The following is a 15,892-nucleotide window of genomic DNA, read 5'->3' on the forward strand; positions in this document are numbered from 1 at the left end:
TTGCACTTGATGTAACAGTGAAGCAGGTTAGTACATAAAATAAGTTAACCGTATGTATAAGCCTTGTAAACTGTATATAGTTTGTGATTGAATCTATGATGTATGTATGAAAGAAAACTTGTTAAAAGAAATGAATTTCTTAAATAATTTCCGTACCTTGAATGTTTAGTATGTAATTTTCAATAGTGTGAAAAGTGGTATATTCAACATTTTAAAAAGCATTGTAATTATATCCGGACACACCTTTTTATACACTCTTCAGCATAAAAAAATTAATTCAAAAATGTATTTTATCCTCCTTATTTCAAGAGCTAGTGCTAAGCCTTGCTCATATAGGAATTATGACTCCCTCCGTGGGAGTTTTCTTTAGTGACCATACTGAAGTCAAATGCACCTATAACAACGGTTGCAATAGTCCCACCACTAGAGGAAGTGTATCTCTTGGAAATAGGAAGTGTATCTCTTGGAATATTTCGGAGGTGTTTTTTCAAATTAATCTTCTTGTAAAAAGAAGTGTGATTTATCAATTTACGAATGAAGAATGATGAAGAATGTGTAAAAAATTATGTTAAAAAATGTGTATAAAAGATGCCTTCGAAAATATATCTTCACACATGTATTTTGAGATTTTTAAGAGTGTGGTGGACACAATATTATGAGTGGAAAGAGCATCTCTCTTGAAAAGATTGCAATTCATTAGTGGGGATCTTTAGTACTGTCATCATAAACTAAACTAATTTTAGAGAATTCATTCCTAGACCCCACTCCTGCATCACCAACCCCACAAATTTAATGTAAAATTCAAAATATGTTTTTCACCTTTAACTAAAAAAATTCAAACATGCACATTTGATTTTCCCCCTCCAAAATTAACAAAAAAGTATATATATATATATATATATATATATATATATATATATATATATATATATATATATATATATATATATATATATATATATATATATATATATATATATATATATATATATATATATATATATATATATATATTAATTGCATAAACAAATCAATAATTTTTCAAACTAAATTGGGAGGTGCATGTTTGTGATATTAATCGTGAGTCGAACTCTTGTGTAGATGCTTTTGTCGATATACAATATGATCTAGATTCTAATTTGATGTTTTATAAACAAGTTCATACTAAAATTTCTCTTCTTTTATTAACTAGTTGTATCGATGCTTCTACTTTACTACTTTACGTCGAATGTTATGTAATATTTCCTTTTTTTTAGCCATTTTATATTCCAAGAAAAAAAGCAACTTAAATTTAACCATGTAAATTAGCAAACCAAGAATGTTAAGGAGGATTATATTCATATTTAACATAGGCCTCTAGTGGATATATTGAATATAGAAAATACTATTAGCACTTAAAAGAGCGGGTAAATGCTAATTTGCGGTTGGACTTTGTTATTATTGATGATCCGTCGTTGTCAGAATTTTGGACAACATTTTGCATGTAGAAGAATAAGGAACAACTAGATAAGAATTTTGTGAGACCTAGAATTATATGGCAACACGTTACTAAAGTGAGTATTTTTTGGCAGCAGAAATACATGGTAGTAAGATGAATTTGACTCGAAAAATTAAGCAAACAAGGTGGTCTCTTCCTCCTTCGGTTGAGTGAGATTGAACACTGACGGAGCTAATAAGAATGGAATGATAGTTGAGTGTGGTGGTCTATTAAGAGAATGTATGGGTGAGTGGCTTGGAGACTTTGTAAAATACTTGGATTCTTCTAATGCATATATTGTTGAACTATGGGGTGTGCTAGAAGATTTAAGATTAGAAAAAAAACTCGGTTTTTAAATTATTGAGCTTCATATAGATTTTAAAATGGTTGTTCAAAATATTTTAGATTATAGACATGGTAGTGTAATTGAAATGCTCTTGGTACAACAAATTTAATAGTTGTTCACACTGGATTGGAGGTACATGTTTGCCCTATTTATCGAACTCTTGCGTAAATTTTTTTGTCAACACGAGGCATGATATAAGTCCTAATTTAATATAGTTTTTGTTCAAATTTCTCTTCTTTTATTAATTTATTGTATTGGTGTCTATATTCTTAAGTTGTTGATGAATATGTAACAATTTTTAAAAAAAATTTAGCCCTCTTTTATTTAAAAAAGAAAAAACTAAAATTTCACCGTGTAAATTAGCAAACCTAAAATGTTAAGGAGGGTTATATTCTTATTTAACTAAGTCCTCTAGTGAATATATTGAATATAGAAAACACTAGTAACACCTACTATATGATATATAAAAATCCAGTCAAATATTTTATAAAAAAATCCAGTAAGAAAAACCTGAGATACAGAGAGTATAAAGTTTTTATTATTATTAACTAAAAACAATAAAATAAAATAAATATTTTCTGACACAAGATTTAATATTTGGGTCCAATGTTCACATTCATTCATGTAGAATCCAATGTCAGCTTCCGTGCACGGATGATAAAATAATGGCAAGAAAGAGCACGTACTCATCTATCTATGATTTACTAACCAAACAAAATGTCATAGTAATATATTTTGGATTTCACTACCCAGGTTGTCCATACTGTGAAATGAAAGCTCAAGCTATATGTTACCTCAAATCAAGTGATAATAACGTCTGTATAATACAGATATTAGATACGTTAAAACAATGTCGATTGAAAGCAAAACATGTAGAGTAGTACATTTGACCATACTAGTTGTACGTTAGCTAATTAAATGTAAACGACATTGTATGTCATAATATTGGTATACGCATGCATGATGTTGTACCAACTAAACAAATTTCCAAGTTTTTGAATTTCATTTCCAAGCACATTGTAAAGATTGAAATGAAACAAGGGATAAAAAACATTGACGGGAATATGTTGGTTTCGTCTTTGGATGTGAAAATAGTGAATTCTCCTCTTAATCCTAAGAGTTGAGATATTTATAGATTTATTTTATGGGCTAAATTATTGGGTAAAGAACTTCTTCCCTCCCAACAACTTGATTAGAGCATGGAAATAGGAAGACCAACTCTTCATGTTAATAGGGAGAAACAGTTTGTTTCTTGGATGAATGACAAACACCAACTCTTTCAGGGACATGTGGCATGACCCATAACCATTTAGCTATCTACTAATAGATAGGAAAGTGGGTCAGGCAGCCCCACCATAGACGCGATGGATCGGATCAGGTGGCCCATGACCTGCCAAGTCACACCCGCCTGGTTGTCTTATGTTCTTATATGATGCTTCTTGGGCCGATTGAATTATGGGTTGTGACATTCTAAGTCCAATCAAGGCTAACTTAGTCCACACTCCCTCAAACACAAGACCAGAGAATGTAGTGGTTTAATTCCGATAAACAAAGATATTTTTCTAAAGAAGTGAGTCCATTAAGCGAAGCTTAGGGGGGCGAGTCCCTTAAGTGTAACTTGCGGCGATTCCCTCAAGTATTACTTGGTCGAGTCCCTCAAACTTTCTTGAGGAAGAACGCGTGGGCATTTATTTCTTCAATATGATGAGTTTTGTCTTGGAAAGGTGAATCTATCATGTTCCATTGATTTATATGCATTCTAAGGCCCAATCAAAGTTATCTTAGTCACACTCCCTCAAGCACGAGACTTGGGAATGTAGTGGTTTAATTCCGATGAACAATGATCTTTTTTCTAAAGAAGCGGGTCCCTTAAGTGTATCTTGCGGCGATTCCCTCAAGTATTACTTGGTCGAGTCCCTCAAATGTTACTTGAGAAAGAATGTGGGGGCATTTAATTTTTCGATTCAATGAGTTTTGTCTTGGAAAGGTGCATCTATCACAAGTCACTGATTTATCTCCATGCGTCTAATTTTCCCCATAGATGTCCTATCATCTACTAGCAGGCACAACCTTATGGCTTGGAAATGATACCTACTTGACCTAGGTATATGGTCTTACAAATAGAGGAATAAAAATTGCTTTCCTTACTCTTGCATATGCACTCATCATACTTTTTGAGCAATCCTTCTTCTCCGACTCTCTCTTCACAACCATCATCAAACCCTACTTGTCAGGTATTGAACTTCTTCTTTTTTACTTGTATTTTTTCATTTTCTAAGGATGGTGATTATCAGGGAGTTAGATGAGAATAACAAGGTTATATAACCTTCCACCCATGGAGAACTAGTGGAAATATGAAGACATTGTGTGGAGAATGTGTTAGACGAAGTCAACTTTTCTAGAGGGGAATGAATAGATCTCCAATTAAAATTACTTGGTGAAAATACTGTTTTAAAAAATTGTTTGTTATGGATAGCGAAAAACACCTAAATCAATTCGTCTAATCCGAACATTTATCGAAAAACTTGGATATGCATTAAAACTAATAAGAATTGCAATGACAATGAAATGAAATTGAGACAATGTATTTCAACAACCAACACAATATGTTTGAATATGATTGCATTAGTAACGTGTTTCATATGACATATAGAGTAACAAAAAACTAAGAGGCAAATTGTCAAACACTTAAGGTGCAATCAATGTTGATCATAATTTTATTATGATTTTGTTGATTTGAATCTCAATTACAATCTTATGAATTGTAATCTAATTCAACAAAACAATTTTCAAATGATAACAAGTTTATCTAATCATATCTATTGCTCAATCAATAATTTTAACTATATATATATATATATATATATATATATATAGAGAGAGAGAGAGAGAAGACACAAATATTTTTTTAGGCAGTTCACCAATCTTACTTCGCAAAAATCTTTTACAAGATAAATGTAGCAATCTAACCCTACAAACCCTATGTTTATTGTTGATCCTAACTCTTTCTCTTCCCTTGATATTGAGCTCGATCAAGTGACCCAACAATACCAATTTGATCATCCGGTTACCGTTATTATTTTGACCGAACCACCATTCTTTAAAGCTTTCACTCGGATGAATCTAAATTGTGAATTTTTGTAACACGATAATACTTCTTGATCCTCCGGTTACAGTTACTCCTTCGACAAAACCACCTTCTTTGAAGCTTTCACTCGGCTGAATCCAATGGAAAATTATCGTGACCCAAGACTCCTAAACGATCCTTCGATTACTGTTACTCCTTCGACAAAACCACTTTCTTTGTAGCTTTCACTCGGCTGAATCTAAATTGCAAAGTTTTTTGCCAAACCCCCTAAATCAACACGTTGATCTTAGAGGACAAACCCTAATTGGTTTTCCCAATGAAACCCACAAAGATTCTCAACACATTTTACAATTCAAAAACCTAAATTGGATGTTAACAATATTGAATCTAGATGGCACTCAAACAAAGAATAATCATGTGTAATTTGTTTGTGTGTATGCATATATGTGCGGTTGAATATGAAGAGAACTCGTTGTATGTTTATAGTTTCATCAACTTTCAAATGATGCATGTTTGAAGTATTTATATATGTGCAAGTTGGAGGCAAAAACATAAACTAAAAGTTTAAAAAAATAATGCAATTTTCAAAAAATATGTTGCATGTGTCGACACGTATAAGTCATGTGTCGACTCATATTGATGCATGTGTTGACCTATACAAGGTCATGTTTCGACTCATGAAAGACATAAGCTACAAGCTTTTTGAATAAAAAAGGATAACTTTATTGATGAGATTCAAAAACATTACAGCTCATGTGACCCATTAGGTCCAACAATCAACAAAAATCCACAAGGTAACTTCCTATCCTAAGGTATGAGAAGACTACTCAAGTGATGTCTCAGCTTTGAGACAACAAGCTGCTGGCAAATTTTCTCACTAAAACATGCTTGGTTTCTAAATCTCCAACTTTCATAAACTGTCTCAGTTTCCGCACACTTGATCACTTTGAATTTCCAGCCCTTTTTGCTGCACATACTATTAATTCACTTACTTTTGTCCTTTCATTCCACGGGACAGTGGTTCACTTCCAGCCACTCCAAGACTTTCTTCCAAATTAGTTTTGTTTAGTGGCACTCAAACAAAATGTGATCAATCGTTTCAACCTCCCTACAAAAGCAATAGTTATCCTCAGCCAACATCCCAAATCTACATAGTTTTTCCTTGGTTGGAAGTTTTCTATGATACGCCATCCACATTATATAAATAGCACAAGGTCAAGCCACATTTCCCCTAATAATATTCCTTCATTTCACATCTTGCACGTCCCATTTGATAGCCTGATACAACTTTCTCGTAGAGAAAATGTTCTGATGAACCATTGTCTTCCAATCCTGCAAATTCACAACTTCATCTCTAATCCTCAGAATTTTCTTAAGTATCCAATAGGCCGAATTCTTGATAGGCATATGCAATATCTTCACCTTTTGCATAGTAAATGTGTATCGATCAGATCCATAAGCTATTATCTTTGACAGTAAGATTCCAAAGGTTCTTTGCTATATACACATTGCTTCTATTATGCATAGAAATAATGATGAGGCCCCCTTTCTTCCTTGACTGACAAACATCTTTCCAAGCTACATGGGACTTGCGCGTTATAACTTTAGTGCCTGCCCAAAGAAAATATTTGCAGGTGGCCTTTACCCTTTTGATAATTTTCTTTGGTAAAGGCAAACATTGCAGCCATAAATTACTAATAGAGAACAATACACTTTGAATCAGTTGTGTTCTCCCAACAAAGCTCAAAAGCACAGAGCTCCAATGCCTAATTCTATTAACAATCATATCCACCAGGGCAAAACAGTTATTAACAGAATTCCTCTTGCTAGTGAGAGGTATGTGTAACTCGGTTTTTTTAGGCGAACTGACTCCTTGCTCTTTTTTGTCTTTGATATTTTTTTTATTTTTTACAAGAGTCGCCACCGACTTTTATTTTGTCCAATATTTAGGAAAGGCATAAAAGAACAGAAAAAAGACCTTTTGACAGATTTTGGGTTCGGGGGGTTGGTTATACAAAGGGAAGGTTTTAAGCACCCTTTGTATCCATGGTTATCCATGGGCTCTTAATTGCTTAGCTCACTTTTTAAATGCTTTATTGATTTGAAAATAGAAGAAGTGAAGATGGACAATAAGTCACATAGGTCTCTGAAGAGTTTCACCGGGAATAATGCCCTTCAAATACCAGATGAAAGTTTTGAAAATAGATGAGAAATTTTGAAAATACGTTGTTTGAAAAATGAAAGTGTTTGAGTAAGCAATTAGGAGTTATCTACTCTCAATTTATAAGATCTTTCCTATGCATTTAATGCTTTTCTTAAATGATGGTATGATTAAAAAAAAGTAATAAGAGGGAAAACCATAGAGGTGCAAGTGTGCAAAGTGCTTTTTTTTAGTTTTATCTTGATTATTAATGTTTTAGCTCAAAGGTAAAAATATGGTCCAAGTGGACAAAAGGAAGATGACGGAAACATAAACAATGCGTCCAAATGGACAAAGAAAAAATAGCGGAAGCATAAATAATATGTCCAAATGGACAAAGAGAAAATAGCGGAAACATAAATAATATGTCCAAATGGACAAAGAAAAAATAGCGGAAACATAAATAATATGTCCAAATGGATAAAGAAAAAATAGCGGAAACATAAATAATATGTCCAAGTGGACAAAAGGAAGATGACGGAAACATAAACAATGCGTCCAAATGGACAAAGAAAAATAGATGAAACATAAATAATATGTCCAAATGGACAAAGAAAAATAGCGGAAACATAAATAATATGTCCAAATGGACAAAGAAAAAAAAACAGAAATATAGATAATATGTCCAAATGGACAAAGTAAAAATAGCAGAAACATAAATAATATGTCCAAATGGACAAAGAAAAAATAGCAGAAATATAAATAATATGTCCAAATGGACAAAGAAAAAATAGCAGAAATATAAATAATATGTCCAAATGGACAAAGTAAAAATAGCAGAAATATAAATAATATGTCCAAATGGACAAAGAAAAAATAGCAGAAATATAAATAATATGTCCAAATGGACAAAGAAAAAATAGCAGAAATATAAATAATATGTCCAAATGGACAAAGAAAAAATAGCAGAAATATAAATAATATGTCCAAATGGACAAAGAAAAAATAGCAGAAATATAAATAATATGTCCAAATGGACAAAGAAAAAATAGCAGAAATATAAATAATATGTCCAAATGGACAAAGAAAAAATAGCAGAAATATAAATAATATGTCCAAATGGACAAAGAAAAAATAGCAGAAATATAAATAATATGTCCAAATGGACAAAGAAAAAATAGCAGAAATATAAATAATATGTCCAAATGGACAAAGAGAAAATAACATAAACATAAATATGATGAATGATAAAATAAAGTATAAAGCAAGAAATATAAAGAACAATATAATAAAATGCGGAATTTAAAGTTAATTGTTAGTATGTTAGCTCGCGAATCATCTTGAAGCTAGTCAAGTATATCCATGATGTTAGTGAAGATCGATGGTGAGTGAATGATGATCTCGGATTTAAAGTTAATGAAAATTTATCAGAAGCTTGATAGAATCATAGCGACTACACAATAAATTTCCAAAAGTCTTAAATCAACTGCATACAATCTCTGCCATATTTGATCTTTTATTCCAATTCAGGACAAAGAAAAAGATAAGAAATAATATCAAATAATATACAAAAATAATTCATTCTTTTTGTGATTTTTTTGGAATTGATTTTAAGTTAATTAACAAGCTAATTAAACAAATAATTATACAAATAATTAAACTTAACAAGAAAAATATTATTTAATATGTCAAAAATTATATTATAAAAAATATAAACCTAAATCTAAAAGGAAAATATTTTTGGAGTTTTTTGATTGGTTGAAAATAATTTAAAAAAGCAATATTTACATAATTACTAATTAATTAAGCAAAATAAATTAATTATGAAAAGAAATAAAATATTTTTATGTTAAAAATTAAATAAACATTTTATCAACTTAAAACTAAAATTAAAACATTTTTTTTTTGAGAAATTGAAAATATGCATAAATATGGAGTTTTTAATTCATGAACTCCTAACACTACTACATATTAAAAATTACATTGTACTTACTCTATGATGTCCCAAGAGTGGAATAGAGTGATTGAAATTGATTGAAAGTGGCTATTTGAATGAGCCTTTATTTTTACAAGTTTCTTGAAACTTTTGCAAAAATATAAACTTAAGCTATGACTTTGTGGTGATTGTTGTTGTTCTTTGTGTTCCTCCCCCTTTTTTTCCTCTTGAATGAAGAAAATGAATCTCTATTTATAGGCAAATGATTTGATCTTGAACTCTTGCAAGTTGGAATTTTCATGATTGATTTTGGAAAAGAATATAAAATGGAATATTTTTTCAATAAGTGCATTTGCTTAACCATGGTTAAAACACTCAAGTATTATTCTTTCCAATCTCAAATATTATCTTGAAGCATCTTTGAATTAGTCTTGATTGGCAACCATAAGCATCTTTGATAATATCTTTGAATTATCTCACTTTAATTGAATTTTAAATAAATAAAATTCAATAAAAAATGAAATAAAAAATGTCATGAACCATGGATAGGTTGTGAATATCTTTAAACATATGAGAATCAAGATTGAATCACAAAAGAATTGGCCTTTTTGAAAAAAAATCAAATTTTGGTCATTACTTGTTTCATGCATTCTTCCAAAAAAGGTCAACTTCATCAAGGCATATCTCCCTCAATTTTGATCCTATGAAAGTGTTCTTGTACTTTTTGGAAAGCCCAAGATGTCCTCTACAAGCCACTTTGGAAGCGTTTTTGCATTTGGAGAAGTTATCTTGATGATATGGGCTTTGACAAAAAACTGGTTTTTGTTGACTTTGAAAATGACCTGTAATGTTTTGGCTTATATCTCTTAGGCGGAAGCATTTCTTGACCTTGGTCCCAACATCAAAGTTGTAGAGAATTAAATTTCCTTGAGAATGAGCTTTGGTTGGAATTTTTCTGATAAATTATGAGAGAGTTATGGTCGGTCAAGGTTCAGTTGACTTTTAGGTAAAAAACTCTAATTTTGCAATTTTGAGTTTTGTCGATTTCTGAACTTTTCTTGATGAATTATGATCAACCATTGATCACATGATGAATCTTTTGACAAAATATGGATGTTGACAACAAATTCTATTTTTGACTGTCTGTTGACTTTTTGGTCAAACTGGTCGTCTGTTGACTGTTTGAGCTGTTGACTGTGCGTCCGAGCGAATCGAAGTTTGAAAATTTGTCTGGTGGTACTTTGAGACATATGGAGATCCATGAAATCCATTTGAGGTCTCAAAAACTCGTTCTCCTGAAGAAAAAAAACAAAAACCCTAGTTAGGGACTGTTTGTGTAGGAGACAGTTAGGCGTACCTGATTTTTGTGCAGTGTTGAGTCTCTGTTGATCACGTGATTATCAGAAGACTTCTAGAACAAATCTTGGAAATTTGAAGTGCGAAAATTGATTTGACTGATGGTACAAACACGGAGAATTGCGCTGATAGCGGGTTTGACTAGTAACTAGTTGTCCGGGTATTAACGTAACAGTTAAAGTGAAAACTTAACAGTTAAAGTCAAATTTTTCTTTTTGTTTTTTGTTGTGTTAATGGTGAGAAATTATTTACATGATTTGTTAGAAAAAACACAAATATAATAAATAACTAAAATACACTGTACGCGAACAAAATTACCGTCAATAATAAGATTGAAAGGGATTTAATGCATAGAAAAATAAATATTTAACTAGCAATAAACACACATAATATTATCTTACTAGTTAAACGACGGTATAATAGATAGTGTAATACTTAATACTGACAGTACAAATATTACCTAAACAAAACGTAGCGAACAGTACGATAAACATAAAGAACGGTACATTCTAAAAAACAGAAGATACGACAAACTTTACATATGACGATTAATAATCCATGCTATGAACAACAGAAAATAGATGATCGGAAGTGTAACCATCGCAGGTCCGCATTTTTCAGGACTATGCAGACAGAAGAAGGACATGATCACCGTAAAAATAGTGATGACTATAAGAAAAAGTGTATCCGTCCACTTTGCCATTTTTGTCGGGGAAGAAGAGAAAATAATTATGAGATAGAAGTTTGAGAAATTTGGGAGATGAGTGAAATTTGATGTGAGAATTTATGGAAAAAATGAGGAGTATTTATAGAATGAAAAGAGAGAGATAGAGACGTTGGGAATGGAGTGGTACCGTTTGAATAGTAGTAGGATTTGAAAAAAAGTATGGTAGGTTTTTGAAAAGAGAAGGGGTATAGAATAAAGCTAGAATTTGATTTGAAAGAAAGAGATTTGAAAAGAAAGGAAGATATTTGAAAAGAAAGAGATTTTGAAAAAAAATAATATAGTATAAAAATAAAAATTAGTGGGAAATAAAACCAATAATAATTTAATTGTTACCAGTATAATCTGAAACCCAGACTCCGCGCCTGCAAATTTTAATTCTGCACAAACTGCGTCAGCATTATTTATCTGAAAATAAATCTCAAATAAACAGTGTATGAAGTGATAAACAGTATTTGGCGTTTATGTGAGAATAAATTTAACAGCGAACCAAAATACTGTATAAAAAATTCTAAAAATTGAGTATTTATAAAATCAGGATATTTATGAAATAAAAATCCAAGATTGTATAAAACTCCAAATTTTTAGACAGAAGTCTGTTGACTTCTCTTTTTTTATTTTTAAAAAAAAACGCAGGCAAATTTTGGGGTATAACAATAATGATCATAACACTTAGAAAATGATGGGATCTCAGAGGTCAAAAATTGGGGTGCAACAGATGCCCCTATTTAAGTTTCTTCTATCCGGAGATGTGAAGATTGTAAATCTTCGTTTCGATGTGATTGAAGAGACTTAAATATATATAAAAACACAATTTTTGAACCTGAGATGCAATGTAATGCTTATGATTATGAATGCATATGATTTCCACGAGATGGAAACAGAACACCAAAGGGGAGAAGTAAACAGACTCCGTTGGGGAAAAGGTATAAGTCATCCAGGAATAGAATCGGACTTCACAAAAGAAAGAAACAGTCAACAGAAGCTTTCAAGAGTAAAACGTGAAAGGAACTTTGGACAGGAAATCAACAGAGACGTTCAGAAAGAAAAATCTTTGGAACCCACATCAGAAATAATTCAAGAGTAAAACATGAATGAATTTGGAAAGGAATATAAATTGACAGAGGCATTCAAGAGTAAAACCATGATTGAACATTATCACCGGCAATCAAGACTAAAACATGATTGAATAGTATCAAAAGCAATCAAGAGTAAACCATGATTGGATAACATCATAGGCAATCAAGACTAAAACATGATTGAATAGTATCAAAAGCAATCAAGAGTAAACCATTATTGGATAACATCATAGGCAATCAAGACTAAAACATGATTGAATAGTATCAAAAGCAATCAAGAGTAAACCATGATTGGATAACATCATAGGCAATCAAGACTAAAACATGATTGAACATCATCAAAGACAATCAAGAGTAAAACATGATTGGACAATATCAAAGGTCATCAAGAGTAAAACATGATTGAACAACATCAAGGGTAAAACATGATGGAATATAAATAAAGATCAATCAAGAGTAAAGCGTGATTGAATAATATTAAAGGTCAATGCCAAGTAAGTTGGACTTTGATCTCAAGGTAAGATGTTGAAAACAACAAGACTTGTAAAAATATAAATGAGCATGAATTTGTTTCTATGCATGATGTTGAATTTTTTCTGTGCATGATGAATGCTCAATGCAGTGTAGTTATTTATGACAACTGGGATTGACTCTTTTGTGAGGCAAGATTGGAGCTTGGATTCCTCAACACAGAAATTCTACCAACTCTGCTTCGGAAGATGCTTGAATAAACTTCTTGTCACACTGATAACTGTATTAAACAAATGATCCTTTGAGAAGAACTGATAAACTATGCTTGAGGATTGCTGAAGAAGATTGCCCCTGATTGAATAATTGTTGCAAGTTAACTGATCATGGCTTCAATTGAACTATGTTAGGGATGAACTGATCACATATTCAATTCTTGAAATGAATGTTGGGAAGACTTGCCATAGTATACATCTTGAAGAGGATATTCTGATCAACAAATCTTGATTAAACATATGAACAACAGGATCTTAAAGTAACGTGCCCCTGATAGGATCACTGACCAAGTTTCTCGACTGTTTGAACTTCCTAGAAGATGAGTGCTTACTTGCAAATAAAATGTTCATTCAAGAATGGTAATTTTAATGCAATGCTCAAAATATATTTTTGAAATCAAAGTCACTTTGTAAAGAAAATGGAATCACTGTTCAAAACATAAAGGTTAAAACAATCAACGTGAAAGATAAAGCAAAGATATGGTATCAACATAAATGATTGGTAAATCTCTTGGGAGTCAGATTACGCAACCTTGTTGTAGTATGCTTCCAAATAAACCTTGCTTCAATTAGGGCTTTTGAAGGTTGTAACGTGGTCAGGTTCACGGTTTAAAAAATAAAAGGTATAAGGCTCAAAATTTTTGTAACCCACCCCATCTTCGTGATGATCTTCAGTCCTAAACCCGGTTAATTCAAAATATGCATTCAGGTTCCAAGAGACTTCTGGAATTTTTTACCTGTTGTAATGATGAAAGTTCACAAGCCAAGAAAACTTAGAGATGACAGTCACTTTTTCCTTTTGATAGTCACAACATTTTGTGGTTCAAGAATTTATTGACTTATCTCTTCTTTTTTCCTTCTTTTGATATCCCTAACTTTTGCCTGAACTGTTTATTTTGAACTTACAGTCAACGGGATGCCTTAATTTTTGCCTAAGTCATTTTTTGATTTTGACTTAGCAGGCTTTTCTTTTATTTTCTTTTTTTGATACCTTTTTTTTTTAAAGATAGTGACTACCTTGCTTAATGATTATAACGAACCATCATCGAATTTTGCTTGGCGTTTCCAACATTTCTTTGATGTATGCGGAGGAAAGCTTGTGATTAAAACACTTATTGAAAGGTGTATTGAATGATTCTCTTAAAATAGAATGCACAACCAAATTAACTGGGAACTACCCTGCCCCGGGTTAAAATGTGGGTTATTTCGTATAGAAAGAAACACCAACTTCTAGGCTCAAAGGGGTTGACGAGGGATTAACTTCCTTATTTCTCCAGTGTTTGGGAATTGAAACAATGCCTGTACATCGTCAGCAAAGTTTTATTTGAAAGCATACAGTTCAACAACCTGGGTATTTCGTTGTCATCATCCTCCCTCCAATCTTTGCATAAAACACAAGTTTGATAGAGAAAGCAAAATAGAATTTTTTTTTTTTGTAAAAGAAGCATAAACATAGACATAGTAGATGAAAATGAATTCAAACATACGATGCTCATTTCATTAAAACTAACATTCAGGAATAAACAAATTTTAAAAGCAAACAATACAACTGAGGAGATGCAAACAGTAGGGAAACATCTTTCTAAATAATGACCCACTGCCCCTTGATGGAAAGGACAATGAAGATAAGACCTAAAACCTTCTGGAAGAGGATTCCAAGGAGGAAGAATACACTTGATGGTAGACAGACAACTCTGAAGATGGAGACAGACAATGATAAGTTTCATGGATGACCTGGATGTATGTATGCAAATGATGCAATTGTTGTTTATATTTTGTTGAGTTTCAAAGAACTTAAGATATTAATTTGCAAACATTCAAGCATTGGATTAAAGCATTGATCAAGTTATCATCAAAATCAATCATCCATTTTGGTGGATTAGAGTTTTCACCCCATCAACACCCAAGATCCATTGAGTTTGATGAAACTTACAATGTTTACAAAAAAAGACCTCTGAGTTCATTGGAAATCAAAGGAAAAGATTTTTATGAATGTATGAATGCATGAATGCCACATATACAGAAATGGTAACACAAACATGGTGCACATAAAGTAGGTTCCAAAGTTCAACGTCACGAGCATGAGGTCAAAGAACCAAATATGGGATAGTACTAGGGTTAATCACCTGCATAACATGTTCTACTGATACGTCAGAGTCTACATTTTTCTTTTGGATATTACCGGCTTGCACAACTGAACTTGTGAGCTAGCAATATTCTCAAGAAAAACTCGTCTGAGTGTGGCTCTCCGCATGACAACTAATCCAAGTCTTCACCTGAATAGTTTCTGCGCCACAACCTAATAAGGCCAGGATGGGTTGGGGTTCTACGGCCAATTCAGTTTCTACAGTTCAATGAAAGCAATAATGTCTTCGCTACGAAACATGCTAAACATATATTACCAACAAGGAACCTCCACTGAACGGAATGATTCTCATGCCAGATTTTTAAGGACTGAACTCCTTGTATGCCATACATGACTATACCCTCCACCTAATTCTTATGTGTACTTAATCCGGGTTAGGATTTGTCCATAATGTATTTCAAGTGACAGAACCACACATATATCAAGAATAGCAAAAAATAACAAAATAAACAAGTATGAGCAAATATTAAAGTGATCTAAAACTCTAAGGTAACCCCTCTTTTAAAAAGCTTTTTCAAGTCCCCAGCAGAGTCGCCAGTTCTGTAACTCGGTTTTTTGAGGCGAACTGACTCCTTGCTCTTTTTTGTCTTTGATATTTTTTTTATTTTTTGCAAGAGTCGCCACCGACTTTTATTTTGTCCAATACTTAGGAAAGGCATAAAAGAACAGAAAAAAGACCTTTTGACAGACTTTGGGTTCGGGGGGTTGGTTATACAAAGGGAAGGTTTTAAGCACCCTTTGTATCCATGGTTATCCATGGGCTCTTAATTGCTTAGCTCACTTTTTAAATGCTTTATTGATTTGAAAATAGAAGAAGTGAAGATGGACAATAAGTCACATAGGTCTCTGAAGAGTTT

The sequence above is a fragment of the Vicia villosa genome, linkage group LG2, assembly GCF_029867415.1.
Source record: "Vicia villosa cultivar HV-30 ecotype Madison, WI linkage group LG2, Vvil1.0, whole genome shotgun sequence".
NCBI classification, from domain to species: domain Eukaryota; kingdom Viridiplantae; phylum Streptophyta; class Magnoliopsida; order Fabales; family Fabaceae; genus Vicia; species Vicia villosa.